The sequence below is a fragment of the Macaca nemestrina genome, chromosome 6 (genome assembly GCF_043159975.1).
Source record: "Macaca nemestrina isolate mMacNem1 chromosome 6, mMacNem.hap1, whole genome shotgun sequence".
In the NCBI taxonomy this organism is placed as follows: domain Eukaryota; kingdom Metazoa; phylum Chordata; class Mammalia; order Primates; family Cercopithecidae; genus Macaca; species Macaca nemestrina.
This window is the reverse complement of record NC_092130.1, coordinates 84,527,018-84,549,226: the sequence shown is the minus strand read 5'-3', so window position 1 is coordinate 84,549,226 and position 22,209 is coordinate 84,527,018. Positions and strand designations below refer to the sequence as shown.

Sequence of the window (22,209 nt, the reverse complement as noted above, 5' to 3'; positions counted from 1 at the left end):
TGAGCGCTGCACGCCCGGGAAGCTGCGAGGTTGCGATGCGGGGTATCAGGCGTGGGAAGTGCACGCCTTCCTGAACGCGGATCCGTGTGTGTGTGTGTGTATGGTGTGTTTTAAGATGATTTTTGGTTTTGCCTTTGTTTTTTGGGGTTTTTTTTTTTTTTTTTTTTTTTTTTGCTTTGTTTTTTTGTTTTTCGTTGTTCAGCGTTGCCAGGTTTAGGCGAACGCAGGAAAGACCCAGTGCTCAAGCTGCGGATTTAGGGCAGGCAGGCGCTGACAAGTCCACTAAGCCTAGACGCGCTCGACGCCCATTGGACTCGCTGGGTGGCCGTCATCTCGCCCCTGCCAATGGGCTGAGAGCTCTTGGCCCGCCTCAGAAAGAAACGGAAACCCAGAAGTACTCTGTTGTGGCAAAGTGCTGCACCCTCTGGGGCTTCGGTGGAGAATGACTACAGTGGGAGATGCCGTAGAGGAGAAGGGTGGGTTATAGGTGGCCCCCAGGACTTTCCTGCACTACCAAGGGCCACTGTACCCCAAGGATTAGCTGCTTCCCGCATCAACACGTTCCCTCTGATTTTTCAAAGTAAATGACCATTTCTTCACTCCCCTTAGAACAATTAAAGCTGAATAAAGTGGCCAAAAAGACCATCTTTAAACAGTTGAGGCTAAATGACGTAACAATCAAGAAAACACAAACATTAAAACACCAAATGCTACAAGTTTATTACTGAAAAGGGGTCCTGATCCAGACCCCAACAGTGGGTTCTTGGATTTTGCGCAATAAAGAATTTGAGGGGAGTCCATGGAGTAAAGTGAAAGCAAGTAATTAAGAAACTAAAGGAATAAAAGAATGGCTACTCATAGGAAGAGCACTCCCAAGGGCTGTTGGTTGTCCGTTTTTAGGGTTATTTCTTGATTGTATGCTGAACGGGGGGAATTATTCATGCCTCCCCTTTTTAGACCATAGAGGGTTACAATGGCATTTGTAAACTGTTATGGAGCTCGTGAGAGTGTAGCAGTGAGGACCAGAGGTCACTCTCATTGCCATCCTGGTTTTGGTGGGTTTTGGCCGGCTTCCTTATTGCAGCCTATTTTATCAGCAAGGTCTTTATGACCTGTGCCTTGTGTCTACCTTCTATCTCATTCTGTGACTTAGAATGTCTAACTTCCTAGGAGTGTAGCCCAGTAGGTCTCAGCCTTATTTTACCCAGCTCCTATTCAAGATGGAGTTGCTCTGGTTCAAACGTCTCTGACAATTTGGTGAGTGGACCATGGTCCCAGTGGGAACGGGACCCTTTTCATGCGGTTCTCATACTTTCTCCTCCCACTTCTTTATTGGCCTTCCCTTTGAGAACTTGGGATTCCAAGTCACTGGAACAGTATTTCTCTTTATTTTTTTCGATGTTATGTTTCCGTTTGAAAAAATATAATGTTTCGTACTGCCTATTCTCTCTAGTCAAGCACATTTTATAATATAAAGATTAACACCCTGTTCCAAGACTCAACTACGGTGGGATCCAGGGAAGTTTTTTCACTAAAATTCAACAAGAAATGAGGACTTTGAGATCTGGTAATTTCTGCATGTTCAGAATTTGACAGGAGGTATTAATGGATAGCGTGTAGCCTCCAAGACCTCCAGACATCTCTGAGTGCTACCAGTTTACTCAAGATGAGACCTCTTTGTCCAGTAAATGTGTGCATTTCTTTGCTTTTGTATTTATATTTTTGAATATGATGGTTTTCCTTTTGCTTCTAGTAAAGTTTTTTGTTTGTTTGTTTGTGTGTCTTTTTAAATACATATTGAAAGTCCAGCTGGCAGAAGTGAATGCACCCATCAGGCTGGAGGTTAATACAGAAGACAGCTGAGGAGACAAACAGGACAATGCCCTGAATGGATGTGGGCAGAAAGCAGTTAAAGTGTGGGCAAGAAGAGAGCTGAGACCGCCACCCGCTCCACGCTGTTTCCCCAAAAGCTCACCCTGACTCAGACTTTAGCCTGTCACCCTGGCCATGATTGTGTCTTCAGAGTTGAAGTGCACTACAAAGAGCGATGAGCCAGAGGATTTGGCAGCATTCACTTCTAGTTTCAAAGCCCTAGCAGGGATGTAGAGGAGGCAGACCTTGGAGTAAGGACTTTAAGGAGTCCTAGTTCTAGAGCCTGTGAGATCAAAACAGCAAATTACCAAACTTAGAAATAGTTAGAAGGAGGGAAACAGAGAGAAAGATTACCTAGGTTTATTGATTCCCTAGCAACTGTTAGATACTGCTAAATGCTAGCTGTACGTGCATGTGTGTGTTTATAATTTGATCTTTTCAGCAACCTTGTAATGTAGGTATTATGCTTTATACATGAGAAAAATGAGACAGGTAGGCAATTTGCTCAGAGTCAAAGAGAAAATACACACTACTTCTACTCATATTGCATTGGCCAGAACAAGGAGGGGTTGGTAAACAGTAATAATATTGTGTACCATATAGTGTATGAGGGCTGGTTGGCCGGTTGAGCCCATCCATTGCAGAGGCTTCTCAGTGTCCTTAGTCTCAGAGGTGAGCCAGAGGAATGATAGAGGTCCTCCTCAGGCCTAGACCAATGACATACGTACCACTTTGAGCTATTACTGATCTACTTAAAAAATATTGAATTCTAGATATTGTCAAGTGATGTTCAATTTTGCTGTAATTGATTGATTCAGTTCTGCTTTCATTAGCTTTTAGTCAATTAATGTCAGCATTTGGCTCATTTCTTCTGTTTTGCTGCCAAAGGTGCTCCTATTTTAATCATATTACCACTCTCCTTTTTGATGTAAAATCTCATCCAGAATCATGGTGTAGAAGACAGACAAAAGCAGACCTGCTCTTATTAAACAGGGCAGCTCCACCCAGTCAGCCTTGCCCACTGCTACCCGGCCCCTCCACACACAGTGTGGTCCTTGAGACTCTTCCGTAGGCTCCCAGGGCCTTAGAACTTAATTTTTTTAAATGCCAATTTAAAAAAGAATAATAATGCCGCTCATTCTTGATATTCTTGATAAAGAGGATGACTTTTTTTCACCCCCTGTGCCAAGTTGCAGAGCAGGCCTGCTTAACAACAGCAATACCATCTCATTAATAATCAGAAACAGGGAAGATGGTGTAGATGCCACGTTAAAGACTGTTCCGAAGCAGGCCACTGAGCTCATATCAAATAATAAAGTCCTCTGAAATGTGGCAGCTTGAAATCATTTACATATCTATCTCATGGAATCCTCACATTGTACTTATGCAGGTGGCTAGTAGCTCCATTTTTCTAGAATGAGGAAACAGGATTAGAGATGTGAAGTGACCTACCAGGGGCCATATGGAAAAAGCCTGGCTTAAAGCGAAGCCAGTTCAAAGGACAGCAGGGCTGATGGAAACAGAGAATACCTCCACTAAAGCCCTCAGCTCCAGCTGTCTTGAGCAAACCCTGTCCTTAGACTTTCCATTCAAGAGGACCAATGCTCTCCTTTTTTATTTAGCCAGTTGGAGTCAGTCTTCAGAGAGAGTACTGTATTACCATATGACAGACGACTATGGGAGGGAGAAATGTATGCCAGACTCTGTAGGAACAACTCAAGCAAGTTGAGTGAATGTAGCTGCCCTTGAACTTCTAGAACTGTGGATCCTGAAGAACATTCTAGGTGCCACGAGGACTGATCACATGTTTCCAATTTTCCCTCCCTCAGGCATTTATTTCACAAGATACTGCTGCCTAAGGTAACCTGAGCATGTTTCCAGTTCTTGTAGCCTTACAGAACCCAGGGAATCCACCATCTCCGTCCTTCCTCAGTAGGTGACAGGGCCCATCTCACTGCTCTCTAGCCAGTCTTCTCTATTCCTGTTGCTTTTTCCTTTGCTCGTGTCAACAAGGAGGTAAGTCACCATGACATATTTCTTAAATTTGTATTTCTTTCATCACTAATGAGACTGAACACATGCACTGAACATATATTAATTCGCTGTTTTTGCTTTGTGTTTTCTCTTTTGAGAATTATATGTTTATGTTTCTTGTCCATTTACTGGAGAATCACGATTCAGTTATATAAAAATTACCTATAACAAGAGAAAGCAATGAAATTTCTTTAAAATGCAAAATGTCACAGTCAGTAAAGCTCTACTATTTCAAAGAAAACCTACAGATGTGTCGATAAATCATGTCAATTTTTTAAAAATCCAGATCTATACCTGTTATGGTGAGTCATTTGAAATATCAGAATTTACTAGATAGAATTTACTAGATGTGTCAATCCGAACACACTAAAGCAAACCTTCGTTTAGGAGGCTTTATTTTATTTATGGCTCCCTCTGCCACAGCTGTTTCACGAAGAAAGAATGAATTATCCAGCCAGGAGTGAACATGATCTTTGCATATGCCTAAAGAAACGATAAAAATATTGGGATGAAAAATAGGTAGATTTGTTTATGGTTATTTTTTGAAGGACCATGGTGTTATGCTACTAAATAGTGGTCTTGCCTTAGCTATGATGAATATCTAAATAGTAATTGCAATAACTAAACATGGGAAAAATAACTTTTTTAAACCTTAGTTTCTAGAGGGTTAGTGGATTTTATTATATTGAAATTAAATGAGCTATGATACAGAGGAGAAAAGGAAAGAAACGAATAACTTTCTCGATGAAGTTCTGTAAAGTATACACAATTGGGGCCTGAAAAGAGAAACTCATTTATGCTCATCCATACATGGCAGTGTGAAATTGACAGAGTTTGGCTTAAGTGAAGTCTGTGGTTCTAGGAATGCTTGCAATTTATTGGAAAATTAGATTGTAATTACGGAAGAAATGACTCAAATGGTCTTCAGGTCACCACAGCTTTTCTTTTTTTTCCTTTCCCAACTCTTCCTAAGAGACAGTTCTCCTTATCTCAATTAAAATTATGGGTTTGAAGTAAGTGGTGGGAAGTGGAAGAAAGAGACAATATCTTACCCCTATAAATCTACAACACTCCCTTGGCTACCCTGGTGCTTAGAAATGCTGACTTTATCTGTCCTTAAGAAGCTGTCTAGACCATAGGAGGAACCCTTGGTTTTATTTACAAAGCTATCTAAAGAATGAATAAATCAAGTGTTTAGAGGCCCTTTGAGATAAAGAAATACTAGTTATCAAATTGAAGAGAAGGGCAACAGTTTAGGCATAAACATTTTAAAATGCAAGATAATCTAAGCCTTTGTAAAATTTTAAGAGTAGTCTTATAGGCAGGTTTAGGGAAATAATTAAAAAGACCTCTAGGCCAGGAACAGTGGCTCACACCTGTAATCCCAGCACTTTGGGAGGCCAAGGCAGACAGATCATGAGGTCAGGAGCTCGAGACCACCCTGGCCAACATGGTGAAACCTCATCTCTACTAAAATACAGAAAATTAGCCTGGTGTGGTGGTGCGTGCCTGTAGTCCCAGCTGCTTGGGAGGCTGAAGCAGGGGAATTGCTTGAACCCAGGAGGCGGACGTTGCAGTGAACCAAGATTGTGCCACTGCACTCCAGCCTGGCGACAGAGCAAGACTCCATCTCAAAAAAAAAAAAAAAAAAAAAAAAAAAAAAATGACCTCTATGCTAAAAACAAGTTTTGATCACTCATCTGGACTTGTTTGGCTCCAAGGGTTATTCTGTAAGTTTTGTTTTTCCAAGCAGAGACTCTCATTTAACTACATGACTGTGGTGGCAGACACTCCTAGTAGCCCACCCAAAATCCTCTCACCTTTTCTTCTTTACTAACAGATGCTGATTTGTTTATGCATACCTCAGCAAAATACCTAGATAAAATACCCAGCCTCCCCTACATACTCCATTTCAGGTGACTGTGTTATTATTTTGTCTTATCCATTCAGATGTAGGTAGAAGTTTCTTCATAGAAATATCCAGAAAAGCCTTTTTTAAAAAGTAGAGAATCAGCTGAAATCCACCTTTGTTCTTCACTCACTGTCCTGTAACACAGATACCTGGAGATGGAACAGGCATCTTACAACCATGAGGATGAAATCCACTCACTAAGAATGCTAGAATAGGAAGACAGAAGGAACCCCATCCCCACTGACATCTTGGCACTGCCTCACAAGCCCTGGACTGCCTGCATAAGGCATCTTCATACATGAGGAAAATAAACACCTTACTTTACTTGTTTAACAAACTGTAGTCAGCCTTCTGTTATCTCCAGCTAAAAGAAATTCTAAAAGATAGCATTACAGATCAAGCCATAAAGAGATAATTCATTTCAAATATGTGTTCTCATGTGATAATTTTTTTTAGTGAATCCAACTGTTATGGTATTTGTTTAGGAAGTTTTCCTCATCACCTTTTACTATCTTGTCTAAGAAAATGGCCCATTTCCTTCCCTTGGAGGAAACAGTGTCTCTTATTGTTAATTGTATTAGTTATCTATTATTGTATATCAATAATATGACATATCAACTTAAAACAACACATTTATTAACTCACAGTTTCTGTCGGTTGGGAGTTTCTGTGGGCTGCAATCAAGGTGATGACTGGAGCTGCGGTCTCATCTGAGGCCCAGCAGAAGGGAAGGATCTGCTTCTAAGCTCACATAATTGTTCCAGCATTCAGTTCCTTATTGACCATCGGATTGAGAACCTCAGTGTTTTGCTGATTATTGTCTGGAGGCTTCTCTAAGATATGACTAGTTCCTTGCCATATCCTATGGGTTAGAAGCAAGTCACAGGTTTCTCTCACACTCAAAGAAAGGAAATTATGCAAGAGAATGAATACCAGGAGGCAAGGATCATGGAGGCAACTTAGATTACATCTGCCACATTAATGTTACTGCACATTGAAGGTATTTCTATTATTATAATCTTAGGATTTGCATAGTCTGTGTTCTTGAGGCAGGGAAGGAGACATATATCAAGAAAATAACTGGTGGCTGGATAATTGGGAAGAAATTACAGAAGTGACTAGATTCTAGAGATTAGAAAGATTTCGTTCTTCATTGAGCTGAAAATAGGAATATCTCCCAAATAAGGAGATATTCATGAGAAATTAATGATGGCTGAAACTTTCCCTGATGGAAAAATGAATTAGCTTCTGCTCACCAGAAGAAGTGATGCCAAATTCAGGAGAAAGAAGGCAGCCAACATCCTGACCAACAAAGAGACCAAGGCCCGATAACTGGATTCGAATATCGGTGAAGAAGATGATTAAAGGTAGAAAGAGCCTTTACAGTCTGGAGAAAATAGTATAGGCCCAATGGAAGCCCAAAGTTGAGAGACTTTTAACAGAAAGACAAAGGAAAAGGCGTCCTTGGGACTAGGAGTCTGAGCAAGACCTGAGAAGGCCTGAGAGCCACAGAGAAGCACTACAGATATAGCTGAGTTATCCGGGCCTAGCACCAAATATTCTAGAAAGACCCAAAGTACTAACCAGCTCTGACAGCAAGACCAGCCCATCTCTACCTCTGCAGAAGTTTGAGAATCTTTGGCTCATTTTTATTACCTAACTCCCAATCCAGCAGACTAAGAGAAGGGAAAGAGACCAAGACTGAGTGGTTGGATCAGCCAAAGATGTCAAAATTCAACTTCAGTTAAATTAGCAAGAATTCTGGGCTTTTTTGTTTCTGTAGCATTGTGTTAGATTTGGTTTTTTCCTTGGTTTTCCAATCCTGGTGGTAGATGGCTAAACTTTTATAAAATCTGTGTGAGTTTAGCATTCTGACTGTTCCCATTCTAAAAGATGAAAATAGAAAACTCAAAGTTTATATCACTCATTTGATCTTTGTAAATGCACTGCTAAATAAAACACCCAAACTATTAAGGTGGTGGGTTTGTTTGTTTGTTTGTTTGTTTGTTTGTTTGAGATAGGGTTTCGCTCTTGTTGCCCAGGCTAGAGTGCAATGGTGTGATCTCGGCTCACTGCAACCTCTGCCTCCCGTGTTCAAGCGATTCTCCTGCCTCAGCCTCCGGAGTAGCTGGGAATACAGGCATGTGCCACCATGCCTGGTTAATTTTGTATTTTTAGTAGAGATGGGATTTCTTCATGTTGGTCAGGCTGGTCTTGAGCTCCTGACCTCAAATTATCCGCCCGCCTCAGCCTCCCAAAGTGCTGGGATTACAGGCATGCCCAGTCATTAAGGTGTTTTTAATTCTTTTTTTTTCTTTCCTGTTTTTGTAAGCAGTAATTTATTAATAGATGCAATAAGTAAATTGAAGCAAAAAAATACATCAGAACAACTTAAGAAACTTGCTTAACAAAAAAAAAAAAAAAAAAAAAAAAGATTCCTGAGCCACACACTGAAAAATTCTGATACTGTAAATCTTGAGAGGTAAATAGACACATATATGTATGTGTGGATAGACAGATGGATGGATGGATGGATGGATGGATGGATGGATACATGGAAAGATAGAGATCGAGATATAGCATAAACTTCAGGGCAAGTATAAGCTACTTTTGGGAATTTGGGGGAAGAAAAATTATTTTATCACTGTTGTACTAGGAGCAAAGCAGATTTTCCACACGTTAACCAGAAATGTGGGAGAATCACTAAACCTCAAAGGGCCAGCACTCAAAACTGGGTAGCATCAGTATCAGTTCTGGATCCTAGAAGAACTATTGGAAATGATGCAAATAGAAGAGGGAAGAAAGGTAGACAGAGTCTGGACTCAGCTGCAGTTAGTTGACAACTATCTGAATCATTCCCTTGCATTCTTTCTTAACAAATTATAAACATGAAAATTGCAAACTTGGAAATTAAAATATGTGTAGGTACTGGAGGGAAAACACTGAGAGAGGAGTTAGGGGCTGGATAGGCAGATAGAGAGGGAGGGTCTCGGGAGAAGGGACAGAAAGGAACAATGTTCAGAGGAACAACTGCAGGGCAGCACCTACTCCGCCTCTGCAGCTAACAGGAAGAAATGTGGTTAAGACCTTGCCCTTATGCCAGGATGTTGCTCAGCAGGGACTGTCTCAACTTAGGCACAGGTGCAATAAATCAACCTAAATGTCCTAAATTTGACGGAGCTCACTATAATGCCATTAACATAATATTAGCATTGTGGTTTTAGGCACCCCTCACCATGGGTTTCACTTAGGCATTCAGGGATGATAACCAGTTGGAGTCATTTTGGTCAACCTTAGGCACGCATAGATGTAGTACCCCAGGAGGGAATTTTATCCCTCCCATCTGGGCAAAACCCTCAGAAGACTTCCTGGCTTCTGCCACATAAAAGACACAGAACACAGACATCTTACTGGCAACCTGCTTTCAGGACTCCTCTCTTCACTGAGAGCTTTCCTTTTCCTTAATAAATTTTACTCTGCCCTACTCACCCTCCGTGTCTGTGTGCCTAATTTTTTTGTAGTTGTGAGATAAGACCCCAGACCTCACCAAACTCCAGAGTCAAAGGCAGACTGCTACAGCACCAGAGTGGCCATTCTGCTTGTGAGTTTTGGACTATAAATTCTCAGTTGGCAAAAGAAAGGAACTGTATAGTAAGGAATTAATAAGTGTTCATTGTTTAGAGAGTACAGACTCTAAGCGGAAAGGAGGATTACATCAACTAGGACACTTTTGAAAGGTAAAGTGAATGGTAACCTAAAGACTTGGGGTTGGATGAGCGGACAACCAGAATAAATCAAGTCTCCCCATGGGCAATGCCAGGGGGCACAGAAAACCATTCCTGCTAGGCAGTCCCAGGGCACAGAGCAGGATATGGGTGAGAGAAGGGTGAGGAGTGGACCTGTAGGGGCCAATGGAAGACCTCCAGCCTCAGCTTGTTGAACCACAGCAGGTGTTTCCTATGGGTCTAATTAACCAAGCATCAGTTAGCAACTGTGATCACCTAATTCACCTGCTCATCAAAAGCAACATATAATGCCAACCTCATTTGGTGTTTTGTATCCATGCAATTACAAAGAAGGTAAAGAAAAATAACACAATCAAAAAGGTCAGTGACATTTAAAAACTGATTTCTATGTTGTGTCAGGGTTCAAAGGCAGAGCACAGAATCACTCAAGCTATTTAATCAGAAAAGGATTTACTGCAGGCTATTACATAACTTACATAATCATTGGGAAGCCTTAAAAAATACACTAGACTGAGCTTCCAGAAACATATCCCAAAACTGCAATGCAGACCTTGGCTACCAGTGAAACTGTTTCTCTTGCCATGATCCAGAAGCCATCTGCTAAACTGAGCAGGCTCTGCCACAATTGCTGGCTCCAGAACCATACCATGTGTACCACAATCTGTCCCCACAAAATGAATACCTCAAGCGCTGCCTCTCTCCCTACCGGACTCAATTCCAAATTCAAGTCTCCCACCTAAAGCACATCCAGAATCTAGGAGCAAGGAGTCTGGAAAATAAAGTATTTGCTTTCCAGGCTCTGCAGTGGTGCAAGAAATTCTGAAAAGCGTTTGGAAGAGATGCTGAGTGAGCCAATCCCAGTATCTGCAATAAATATTAAACTGTACTGAGGCTGAACAAATAAAAAAGAAATAAAGCAATTATGAGGAGGCCTCAAGTAATGTTGATTGTAATTTTGAATAAAAAATAACAATTGGGCTACCAATTGTAGATTTAGATTATGAAAGACACAGGGCACTTGGGAGTGAGATGAATATTTAACATTGTGACATAAGCATATTGCCAAAAATCAAGTTATCATTTGGTATATTTGGAATGTCTCCAGGGGCCTTTTTTTCCCCCCTTTTGCCTGCTCAACACGCCTCCCTTTCCTCCTGTAAGTGAATAATCACACTGCTCAGGCTCAGTCTGAGATGAACACAGCACCTCCACTCTCTGGCCACCGTGATGAGGCCAAGGGCAAAGCCAGTCCAAGCAGACTCCCAGCCCGGGATTGTTCTGGCTGAAGCTAACAGGAAAGCCTCTTTTTTTTCTTCCTTTATGTTTCCAGCACTGTACAAATATGGCCCTAGAGTTAATGGCTAAGTTCCCACTATGCGTGATGGCTGAGAGAATAACCCCAAAGAAGAAGGAAAAGAAGGCCAAGCTTGAGAGGCTTCTTTTGTTGTGCAGGTTTTCTAAGTTCATCCTTAATTAAGGCCCGGGACTACCTCTTTCCTGCAACTTTCTTCAATGCCTGAGGCATCCAGAATCCATCCCATAAATCCTCCCTTTTGGATAAAGATAGTTTTATTGCGGTGAGAATCAGTAGCATTTAGTTTTAAGAGTTGTAAAAAATAAACCACAGTCTCAATCTTATAACCTGCTATTCCACTATTCACTTAAAGGAAGGTAGTTTCGTTTGTGTTCCATGAGAAAAGTGATATTTTTTTCTTTGCTTTCCCATACATTGTTTGAGGTCAACTTAAATGCCAATGAAGCCTAAACCTGAACTGCATTTCTGACCAACAGATTTTATTTCAATGATTTTGTAACATCACTCAATTTCAGGTAAGTACTCACTAAGAACAACTTCATTTGTCAGAAGCCTCATTGACAGCTGCTACCACCATATCATCATATTTTCATCCTGTAGGCAATCACCAGCTGTGTAGACTGGTGAGTTCCAGCTGTGTCACTGACAATGGGGAAGAGCCAAAGAAAAATTACTGTGAGACCAGGAAAGGAGGAGGGCCTATGGCTCCAGAGGGCTGTGTGTGTAAGAGGGAGAGAGAGAAAATAAAATGTTTTCTACCAACAAAACTCAGGTGTGTTTCCTTTACTTGCCTTGAAACTTCTTCAAAACTTGTAATACTTTAAGTTTGAAACACCAAACCCTTTTCCTAGGATTGTTTTTTCACATACTGAAGACCAGATCAGATCAGCAATTAGAAGTATTGCATACAAAATCATCACCCTCAAGGAAGGTTTAAATTAGGGATGAATTTCCAGTATTGATGTGGATCTTTCTGAGCACCCTGCTTATTCACAACAGTATTCTAGTATTTAGTGAGTTAAGTCATTATCTCTCAGGACATCATCAAAAGATTGAGCGTGTAACAGACTTCAAGCACCTATGGATTTAATATTTACAATTTTGACTATTTGGGGGTGACCTGAAGTTCTAGAGCTTGAGTAGTTTATAATTTTGCCAAGACCTAGGTTAGAGTTACGTGAACAGATGCAAGAGAAGGAGCCATTTGACCCATATGTGTGCCAATGACTCAGAATCCACATCCCAACCCAATTCTGTTGTTCTCCATTTGCCATCACAGGCATACTCACTTTCTCAAGTGATAAAATCTCAACAGAAACAACAAAAATAACCTTTATTTCTATAATTTCATGAACATTCTTGATCTCTCAAAGTTCTAAAAATCATTTTACTGCATTTTATGGGAGAAAATATATACTCAAGTGGCATTTGAGATTTGAATCTTAAACAGTCTTGTAAAAGTTTGCTGAAATCTAAACATTACTAGTTTTCCTTAAACTGTTGAGGATCATATAATATGTACAACCATATAATTTTTAAGTGAGTCCTATAAAATTGCTACTGATTGTGAAAATGAGATTTTCTTTCATTTGTCTTTTTTTAAGCTCTATTGTTTGCTAAATGGCAAATAAGCAAATGCTGATTAGTTAGCTGCCAGATTAAATATTTTTTTTTCTCAATCATGTTGGGTTTTGTGCCATATTTGATATTGTCTGTAACCTCTTCCTTCTTGCATTTTCTCAGCTCCCCTTGCATTTTCTCAGCTCCCCTTGCATTTTCTCAGCTCCCCTTGAATTTTCTCAGCTCCCTCAGATTCAGAGATACCACTCTCATAATAATAACATCTAATTTGTTTGTTTACTTAGATTTCTCTTTTGAGCTCTAAATCTGTATAAACACTTACTCTAGAGGCTTCTCTTGAATATCTGAATATTTGTATCAGGGTTCTCCAGAGAAATAAAACTTATGGGGGGAGAGAGAGAGAGAGAGAGAGAGGAAGAAGGAGGAGGAGGAGGAGGAGGAGGAAGAAGAAGAGGAGGAAAGGAGAGAAAAGAGAAGAGGGAGATTAATTCTAAGGATTTTTCTCATACAATTGTGGGGACTGACAAGTCCAAAATTTTCAGTGCAGGCTGGCAAGCTGGAGAAACCAAGGAAGAGACAATGTTTTCGTCTTGAGTTCAAAGGCAGTCTGGAGTCAGAACTCCCTCTTCCTCAGGGTACCTCCATCTTTTCTCTTAAGACCTTCAGTGGATTGGATGAGGCCCAGCTACATTATGGAGGATAATCAGATCTACACAAAGTCTCCTGATTTAAGTATTAATCATACTAAAAAATAGCAGCAGCATGTAGATTCACATTTGACTAAACATGTGGGTGCCATAGCTTAGCCAAGATGACACATAAAATTAACCATCTCAATGTTCTATAAACACTTTTAAGTTAAACAGACTCCAGAAGAAACTGCCACATTCCTCACATTGCTCACAAACTCAATCTCCTTTTGTGTTCCCTTTTCGGTTTCCTTCCTGTGGGCATATGTAGGGGAAGGGCAGGCCTGAGCATTCAGGCTGATGGAACCCACGGGGAAGCACAGGATGAAGGCAAGAGCAGGGGCAGAGGTATCCTCTACCAGGTACTGTGGTCATGTCCTAGACCTAGAAGGAGCACCAAGGTCAAAGCAACGAAACCTAAGTGCTCAGTGAAAGCTAATGAGATATGTAGTCAAAGAAAGAGACATCAAGGTAGTAGGAAATCTGAGGCTGGTAAAAGCATGATTGTGCCAGAGGGAACACAGCTCAATAAGAAGAGTTAGTTTATATTGAGCATTTCCTGTGTCCCAAGCAGGACATCCTCAATATCAACTAGTTTTATTTATATGAAATCTTCAATTATTTCTGCTCTGTCAGGTGAATAATTTGTGAGATACAGAGCTAGAAAGCTATAGAGACTAGTTGGTGGAGAGGCTGGGGTTAATTCCAGAAAGAAATCCTGCCTTTCAAATCTTTCCTGGTGTGGGTATACTCATGTGTCATATTTATTTAAAAGGGATCATGGAGGAATAAACTATCCCAAGTGTGATTATTGTCTTGCTTTCTACCTGACCACCCAAGCTAGATGTCATTAACACATCAGTGCCATCTCCTGCCATTCATCTCTTCCCTGCTCTATTTCAGCAGGTCCTGTTGATTTTACTGCCAAAGGGTGTCTTGAGCCTTTCCCTTCCTTTTCATTTATCTTGCCTCTAATCAGGCTTCAAATAATTTCACTTATGCTATCACAACACCTCCTAACTAATATTTTAAATCTGTAACTTCTTTCTCTTCTTTACTTTGTTTTTTTGTGTTGTCATCTGTCTGAACTACCTTCCCAGGCTAGCAGGAAGCCCAGAAATCTAAATCAGGAAGCCAGATTTTGGCAAGAGATTTAAGAAGAAGAGCAACTTCTGCCATGGGAAAGAATTTTCAAAGCAGAATCAAAAACATTGCTCAGGAACAAAGGTGGTCCCAGAAACCTAGAAAAAAATCCAGATAAAGTATAATTCCAAATGTTATCAAACAGCAATGCAAGAATTTTGTCTCAGGCAGTGTGATGGTTAATTTTATGTGTCAAATTGGTTGGACTAAGGGATGCCCAGGTAGCCTGTAAAATATTTCTTGGTCAGGCATGGTAGCTCATGCCTGTAATTTCAGCACTTTGGGAGGCTGAGGCAAGAGGATCACTTGAGGCAAGGAGTTTGAGATCAGCCTCAGTAACATAGCAAGACCCCATTTGTATTAGTTCCTTTTCATGCTGCTGATAAAGACATAACCGAGACTGGTCAATTTACTGGGCAGGCATTGCTTTTCCATGTGACTGCCACAAATTCAATAGCTTAACACACATTTATTATCTCACAGTTTCTGAAGGCCTTGAGTCCAGGCACAGCTTATATGGGGCGTTTGCTTAGGGTCACATGAGGCTAGAATCAAGGTGTCATCCAGGGATACAGTCTCACCTGAGGCATGACTAGAGAGGGATCCACTTTCTTTCTCACTCAGGTTGTTGGCAGAATTCATTTCCACAAGGTTGTATGACAGAGCACTTCAGTTTCTTGCTGGCTGTTGACTGGAGGCTGCCCTCATCTCCTAAAGGCCACCTGCAGTTCTTTACCCTGTGGGATCCCCCAATGTGGCTGCCTGCTTCCTCAAGGAAGCAAGGGAGAGAGAGACTCCATTAGCATGAGCCTTACAATCTTATGAAACACAGTCATATAATCGTACTCATCTGTCACCTTTGTCATATTCTGTTTGGAGGAAATAAGTGGCAGATGCCACCTGTAGTCAAGGGGAGGGGATCACATGAAGACAACACCAGGAGGCATGGGTGATAGAAACACTTTGGGAGTCTCTCTATCACAGGCACCAAAAATATTGGATGGCATTTCCCATCTTTCTACTTTTCACCATTTCCACCGCCATCCTCCTCATTCGAGTCCACAGTATTTCTTGCATAGATACTATAGGAGCCTCCAAATTCGCCTCATTTTTGCACTTGCCTCCTTAGAATCCATTCCACACAGCAGGCAAAGTTGTTTTCTTAAACTGGGCAAAAATCTTCTTCCTTCACTCAAATGTGCAAGAAATACCACATTTTCTTATTTTATTTAAATCAATAAATTCTATCCCAAGCTCCTACCCTGCTAGGCTGGTGAGAAATTCCAAGACCCCCAGTGGTTACATAAAACTGCTGATAGTACTGGACCATAAGTACACTATGCAAGAATTTCTTTTTCCTTCTTCACAATTTTATGGATAGAAGATTTGTTTCTACCATAGATCTTAGCAACCTCAACATACAATTTTTTTCTCTCCTTATTAAGTCAAGAACTTTCACATTTTCACTTAAAAGAAGTACTTTACTGCTTCTCTTTGGCATATTCAGATTGCCAGCATTGCTATTCTTGTGCTTTGGGGCTCAGCACAAGCATGACCATGCCATGACAGTGGATCTGATATCCACAATGGTTACTAAGTGGCTAATGAGCTCGTAATGCAGACAGTGGGCATATGCTGGGCAACATGATGATTCCTATCCCAGACAAGTCAAAGCAGAGAGACACAAGATTTTTATCACACTACTTAGGATGATGCATAATTGAAAACTTGTAAATTGTTTCTGGAATTTTCCACATAATATTTTTGGACAGAGATTGACTTTGGTTAACTGAAACCAAAGGAAATGTAGATAAGGGTAGACTCCTGTATTCACACCCAATGCCTGATGTTCAAATGTTCATCCCCTTGAGAGTACAAATTACCTCAGAAAACATATTCCTCAGACACTCCCCTGGCAGCCTGGGTTGGGAGCTCAGGTTCTTGCCTCTGCTACAGTTCTTGGTCATGTCTAATCCAGCATTCAAATGTATCTTCTGCTGGCCCAGGAATCTTGTGTACACCTGAAAATTGGATCCTATCCTCCTGCTTAGGATCCCTCAATGACTTCCCTTGACACTTCCTGAGGTCTATACCTCCCTATGTGTTCTAATCCCTGTCCATCCTTCCAAACCATCTCCTATCTCTTTTCTCTTTGCTAAGTTTCTATCATACTGACCTTCTTTCATTTCCATAAGCATGCTAAGCAGTTTTCTGCCTCACACATGCTATTCTCTCAGCCTGGAAAACTTTTCCATCTGCCAACAACTGAACTTCAACTTAAATGTCACCTTCCCTGACCATTTTATCAAAAAGTAGTCACATCCCCTTACTTCTCTAACACGACTGTAATCATAATTATTTTTATTCCATTTAAAAAAATGTTTCTGGCCAGGCACAGTGGCCCACAAGTGTAATCCCAGAACTTTGGGAGGCCAAGGCAGGAGGATCACTTCAGCCTTAGAGTTCGAGACCAGCCTGGACAACTTGGCAAAACCCCATTTCTACCAAAAATTAGCTGGGCCATGGTGGCATGTGCCTGTAGTCCAGCTACTCAGGAGGCTGAGGTGGGACGATCGATTGAGCCTGGGAAGTGGAGGCTGCAGCGGGCTGCGATTGCGCCACTGCACTCCAGCCTGGGTGACAGAACAAGACCCTGTCTCAAAAATAAATAAATAAATAAATTAATTAATTAAAAATGTTTCTATTTACTTGGTCATTGGTCAGTAAGTTCCATGAGGCCAGGACTTTGTCTCTCTCTTTCTAAGCACTGCTTTCTCTGTACCCTACAAATTTTGATAGACAGTATTTTCATTTTCATTTAGTTCAAAATACTTTTTAATTTACTGAAACATTATCTTTGACACAGAAGTTATTTAGAAGTCTGTTGATTAGTCTTCAAATATTTGGGGATTTTTTCAGCTATCTTTCTGTTATTGATTTCTAGTTTAATTCCATTGGTCTGAGAGCACACTTTGTATGATATACATTCTTTTAAATTTGTCAAGGTGTGTTTTATGATCCAGAATGTGGTGTATCTTAGCAAATGTTCTATGTGAATCAGAGAAGAATGTGTATTTTGCTGTTGTCAGATGAAGTGTTCTATAAATGAAAATTAGATCCAGTTGATTGATGGTTACATCTCTCTTTTTCACCACTGTATTCCCAGGATCTAACAGAGAATGTGACCTATAGAATGTGCTCCACAAATGCTTACTGAATGAAAGGAAGAAGGCAAGCACAGGAAGGGAAAAATAAATACAGAGATCTTACATGTTACTCCCGGGATTAAACACTTTCAATATTTCGCTATAATCTATGTGATACATTTTAGCTGTTGTTACTTCTACTCCCTAGCAATATTTTACAATCCATATACTGTATTTCTTCTGTTGCAACACACAATTATTTTATATACCACTGTATAAGAAAAAATAAATGCTGCTAACAAAATCATAAGATGCCATCAAGTTCAAAGGTGTTTAAACATAAAAAAAAAAAAAAAACCAAAAGCTTGAGTTAGAGAGTTGATGAAATATTGTGGTTAGCTAAAGTTTATCTGGTCCTCTAGATGAATTTATCCTTATGTATCTTTGTATCCCCAGCACCAAGCATAGTATGTGGTAAAGGTACTCAGTAACATTAGTTTGGTTTAGTTATTTGATTTGTTACTTATTCTGCACCACCAGCCATCTGATTTTCCTTCATTCTGCATCCCTGATTATCTTCTATACTCTAATGCTGTTGGCGTTACTGGCTGGCCAGAGATTTTAATTTCTTTTGAAATGCCTCTGCTCCACAAAAATCTGACTCTTTTCCACTTTTCTAATAAACTCGATGTATGCTGTTAGCTGCAGTACAACTAAACATCTGCCAGACTCACGTGTGTGCTCTTGAAGCTACTGTGGTACATTAATGTCCTCCCCCACTGTCCCCGTTCCCTCAATACAGTTACAGTGTGTTTTCAGATGCTGTGGCGAATGAGAGAGGAAGAGTATTTGGGCAGAGAGAATTTCTGAAAGCTTCAAATAAATAGATAATTACACTTGTCTATTCACTAGACTGGCCATTCCTTAAGCTTTATTTTTAATATCTACTTAGGAAAAGCAAGAAAGAAGAAAGTAAAATTCTTAGGGATCTTCTTCCCCAGTTAAATAAGCCCTATCCCTTTGTATCCCTTCAAAGTAGCACTTCTTTGAAAAAAGAGCCACAAGTAGATGTTGTGGTGGATGAATGTAGCCAGCCAGGTTCAGCCAGTATGGTGTTTTTTAGACATGAAAGTCGGCTATGCCTCCTCCAGTCAGCCAGTACATGACTTCCTAACCATGTTACTGTAGCTGATTCATGTACTCCTAAACACCCACTGGCCCCTTAAAACCATCTGAATTTTTTACCCCTGCCTTGAATGTTATGGTTTTTCTTCTCCAGGAAGAACTCCAGCTCACTGTGTCCCCTAATTTTGTTACTCTTATTTTGAAGTACTTGCCATTAGAGATGGATCAGTTTCCCTAACTATAGGGAAAACTATACTGTGAAGTTGAAATAAACTAGTTATAGAAATGTTTATTAGATATATTTTTAGTTCAGGGAATAGCTATAAAAATAATCGCCGACTCTATCCCCACAAAGCTCAAATATCCATGGTATTTATGAGGTGGTATTGGAAAGAGGAGGAGAGTAGATAGAATTTTAAAACTCTTGTGACAATGTTAGCATTCAAAACTGCATCAAGAATTTTTGGATCTGAGACCGAGACTCCCCTCTAATTCTGGCTCTAACTCACATTCCTTCAAACAGATCTCTCTTGTGTTTTTGCTTGGATTTTAAAAAAGCAAAGGCAGGGGAAGTCAGTGTTGGATGAAATTGCAAAGAGTAGTTCTTGTGAGTCTTTTAATTCATAGCCATAAGGGATAGGTGTTCTTTGTTTCCCTTTTTAAAAGTCAGTTAGGGGTAGAAGACAAGTGATTAAGAAGTTAAAAATAAAATTGGAATGCTTCCCTCTGTTTAAGAAATAAAAATATAGGCTGGGAGAGATGGCTCACGCCTGTAATTCCAGCACTTTGGGAGGCCGAAGCAGGTGGATTGCCTAAGCTCAGGAGTTCGCGAACAGCCTGGGCAACAAGGTGAAACCCTCTCTCTACTAAGATACAAAAAAAAAAAAAAAAAATTACCCGGGCATGGGGACGTGTGCCTGTAGTACCAGCTACTTGGGAGGCTGAAGCAGGAGAACTGCTTGAACCCGGGAAGTGGAGGTTGCAGTGAGCCGAGATCATGCCACTGCACTCCAGTCTGGGTGACAGAAGGAGACTCCGTCTCAAAATAAATAAATGAAAACAATTTTTTTGGAAATTTGCTCTTTTAGTTTTTTAAATAGTAGTTTCCATTTCACTTTTCCCCTCTACCTCACTTCGTTCCCTGACTTCTACCCTCTCTATGTTTACCCACCACCCTGAATAAAATTTAAGTCACCAAATGCTAATCTAAAAAGACACTGAGATTCCTGTATTGGTGGAAACCCTGTGAGGATAATAGAAGATAAATGGGTTCTGAAACACTGGCCATTATTTTTTCTACTAGACCAATTTAAACTTGAATTTATTAGGTTTTATTATTATTTTCCAAATAAGACTTTGTAGTTCACAGACTAACCTATTTAAAGCTATCATGATAAACTAAGCCTGTTAGAAGTGGATACATTAATCTTGCAAATTATTTCAAATTTTAGCCTGAAATTCCCCAGCATTTATACAAATGTAAACATTTTCTAATAAGTAAACAGAACCATTGAAAAGTAGAGACCGTCTCTGTTGCCTTTTATGATGTCTAGCTCCAAGTGCCTTCTGATTTTGTATGTATTACAGGGATAAACCTCTAATTTATAGGTCTTTTGTGGGTCATTACATTTTAATTATAACTACAAAATAAACATTGATACATTTAGGAAAGTTTTTAATCCAACTACAAACGTAAATGAATTACTAAGAATATAAAAGATTCTAGATTGAGTGTAAATAAACATTAGTAATAATAATAATATTTGTCAGGCACTTTGGTACCAGTCTTTCAAATATTAAATTTTCAATTATAAACATTACTAATTTAAATATTTACTAAGAGAAAAATAAAACAAATAAATGAGAACTGATTACATTCAAAGTTCATTTTTCAAAAAGAACTTGTATTAGAGCAGATCCACCAATCAAGCCACACTTTCAATAGGGCAGGGTGGCATTTGGATCATAGTTACAAAATCACCAGGGTAAAAAGAGTGGGAGATTTTCAGGGCCATTCTTCTGTGTGAGCAGAGAGCCATACTGACCCCATCCTGGACATATGAGAATTTGCCCTAGTTTTGAACGTAGTACATTTCAGTTATTCTAGACACTTGGGATGGGGTGAGGGGTCTGGGGAAGGTCAGAAAAAAATATATAGATTTTAAGAAATTACCCATTTACTAGCAATAAAAATTAATTTAATAATATTTTTGTGACTTTTTTTTTTATTTTTTTGAGATGGAGTCTCACTCTGTCGCCAGGCTGGAGTGCAGTGGCGCGATCTCGGCTCATTGCAACCTCTGACTCCCTGGTTCAAGCGATTCTCCTGTCTCAGCCTCCTGAGTAGCTGGGATTACAGGTGTACGCCACCACACCCAGCTAATTTTTGTACTTTTAGTAGAGACGGGGGTTTCACCATATTGGCCAGGATGATCTCGATCTCCTGACCTTGTGATCTGCCCGCCTCGGCCTCCCGAAGTGCTGGGATTACAGGCATTAGCCACTGCGCCCAGCTTATGACATTTTAATTCTTATTTTAAATAAACTGTGCAGTACCCTAGGGTCCCAGACCGAATAACTTACACATGTATACAGATAGTATTGATGTAATAGGTTGTTTTTTCATACTTGTTTTTGAAAAAACATACTTATTTTCTCATATACCAAGTAAAATTCTATGGATTTCCAAAATTTAATATGATTACATATAAGATTGCATCTTACAGCCTTAATACCGCTGGCTTACTGACTTGTTTTGATTTTTACTAAGTCAAAGAACACCCTTAGTAGGGAAGGAATTGAAAACATTATTTTCCCCATAGCAACAAATGAACTAGTCATTTCTCTAATATACATTAAGACTTCTGAATTGAATTATTTCCATCCACTGTGATCTTCTGATCCATGCTAATCCAGCAACACTAATCATTTTAGAGTCTGTGAATCCAGACATTGTCATCTATAAGAAAAATTCCTAGGCTAACATAACAATCAGCTCAATATTAAATTAGTGAGGACACAGGGAAGCAGAGTTAAGCAATTACAACAGGCGGTTTAGTTTCCCTGAGAGTAAATTGCCTTCTGAATTAGTGATAGATTATTTTTTATTTTTAATGATTTTTGTATGGATTTTTTGAGTATATAATTTATGCCCAGAGCATAAAAGGCAAAGAGTACAAAAGGATACGCATAGAAAAGTAAATATCTCCCATCAACAGAAATGCTATTCAGTTTTAACAGGTGTATAAACCATTTTGAACAGAAAATTAGTTTTCCTAGTAAGATTGAAAGTGTGGAATTTCTGCTTCTGATAATGATAGACTATGTAAATTGTACCCAGCTTTCCCTCTGACAACAACTAAAAAAGCTTGAAAGATTTTAAAAGAAATCTTATCAAATGCATCAAAGAGTTAACAAGATCTTGAAGAATGATGTTCAGGATCACTTTGAAAGAAATTTCAAGAAGTTAGAGTCCAAGACCACTCAGAGGTAGGGACTATGGTAAATATCTTACTGCGAGATGAGAGCCTATGGGACTGCATCCCAGCTGTAAGGATAAACCTAGAAGGAAAGTAGCCAATGTACAGACTGCAGACCAGCTTGTGGTCCCCAAGCTGGCTGCAGAAATTACATGATGATCCTAGAG

General features: G+C 39.9%; 1 protein-coding gene across 2 annotated transcripts in view; it reads right to left on the bottom strand.

Moving 5' to 3' along the window:
* LOC105484070 (endoplasmic reticulum aminopeptidase 1) overlaps positions 1-22,209 on the bottom strand; it is a 178,571-nt gene that overhangs the window by 46,354 nt on the left and 110,008 nt on the right. The gene's annotated exons all lie outside the window — the stretch shown is intronic.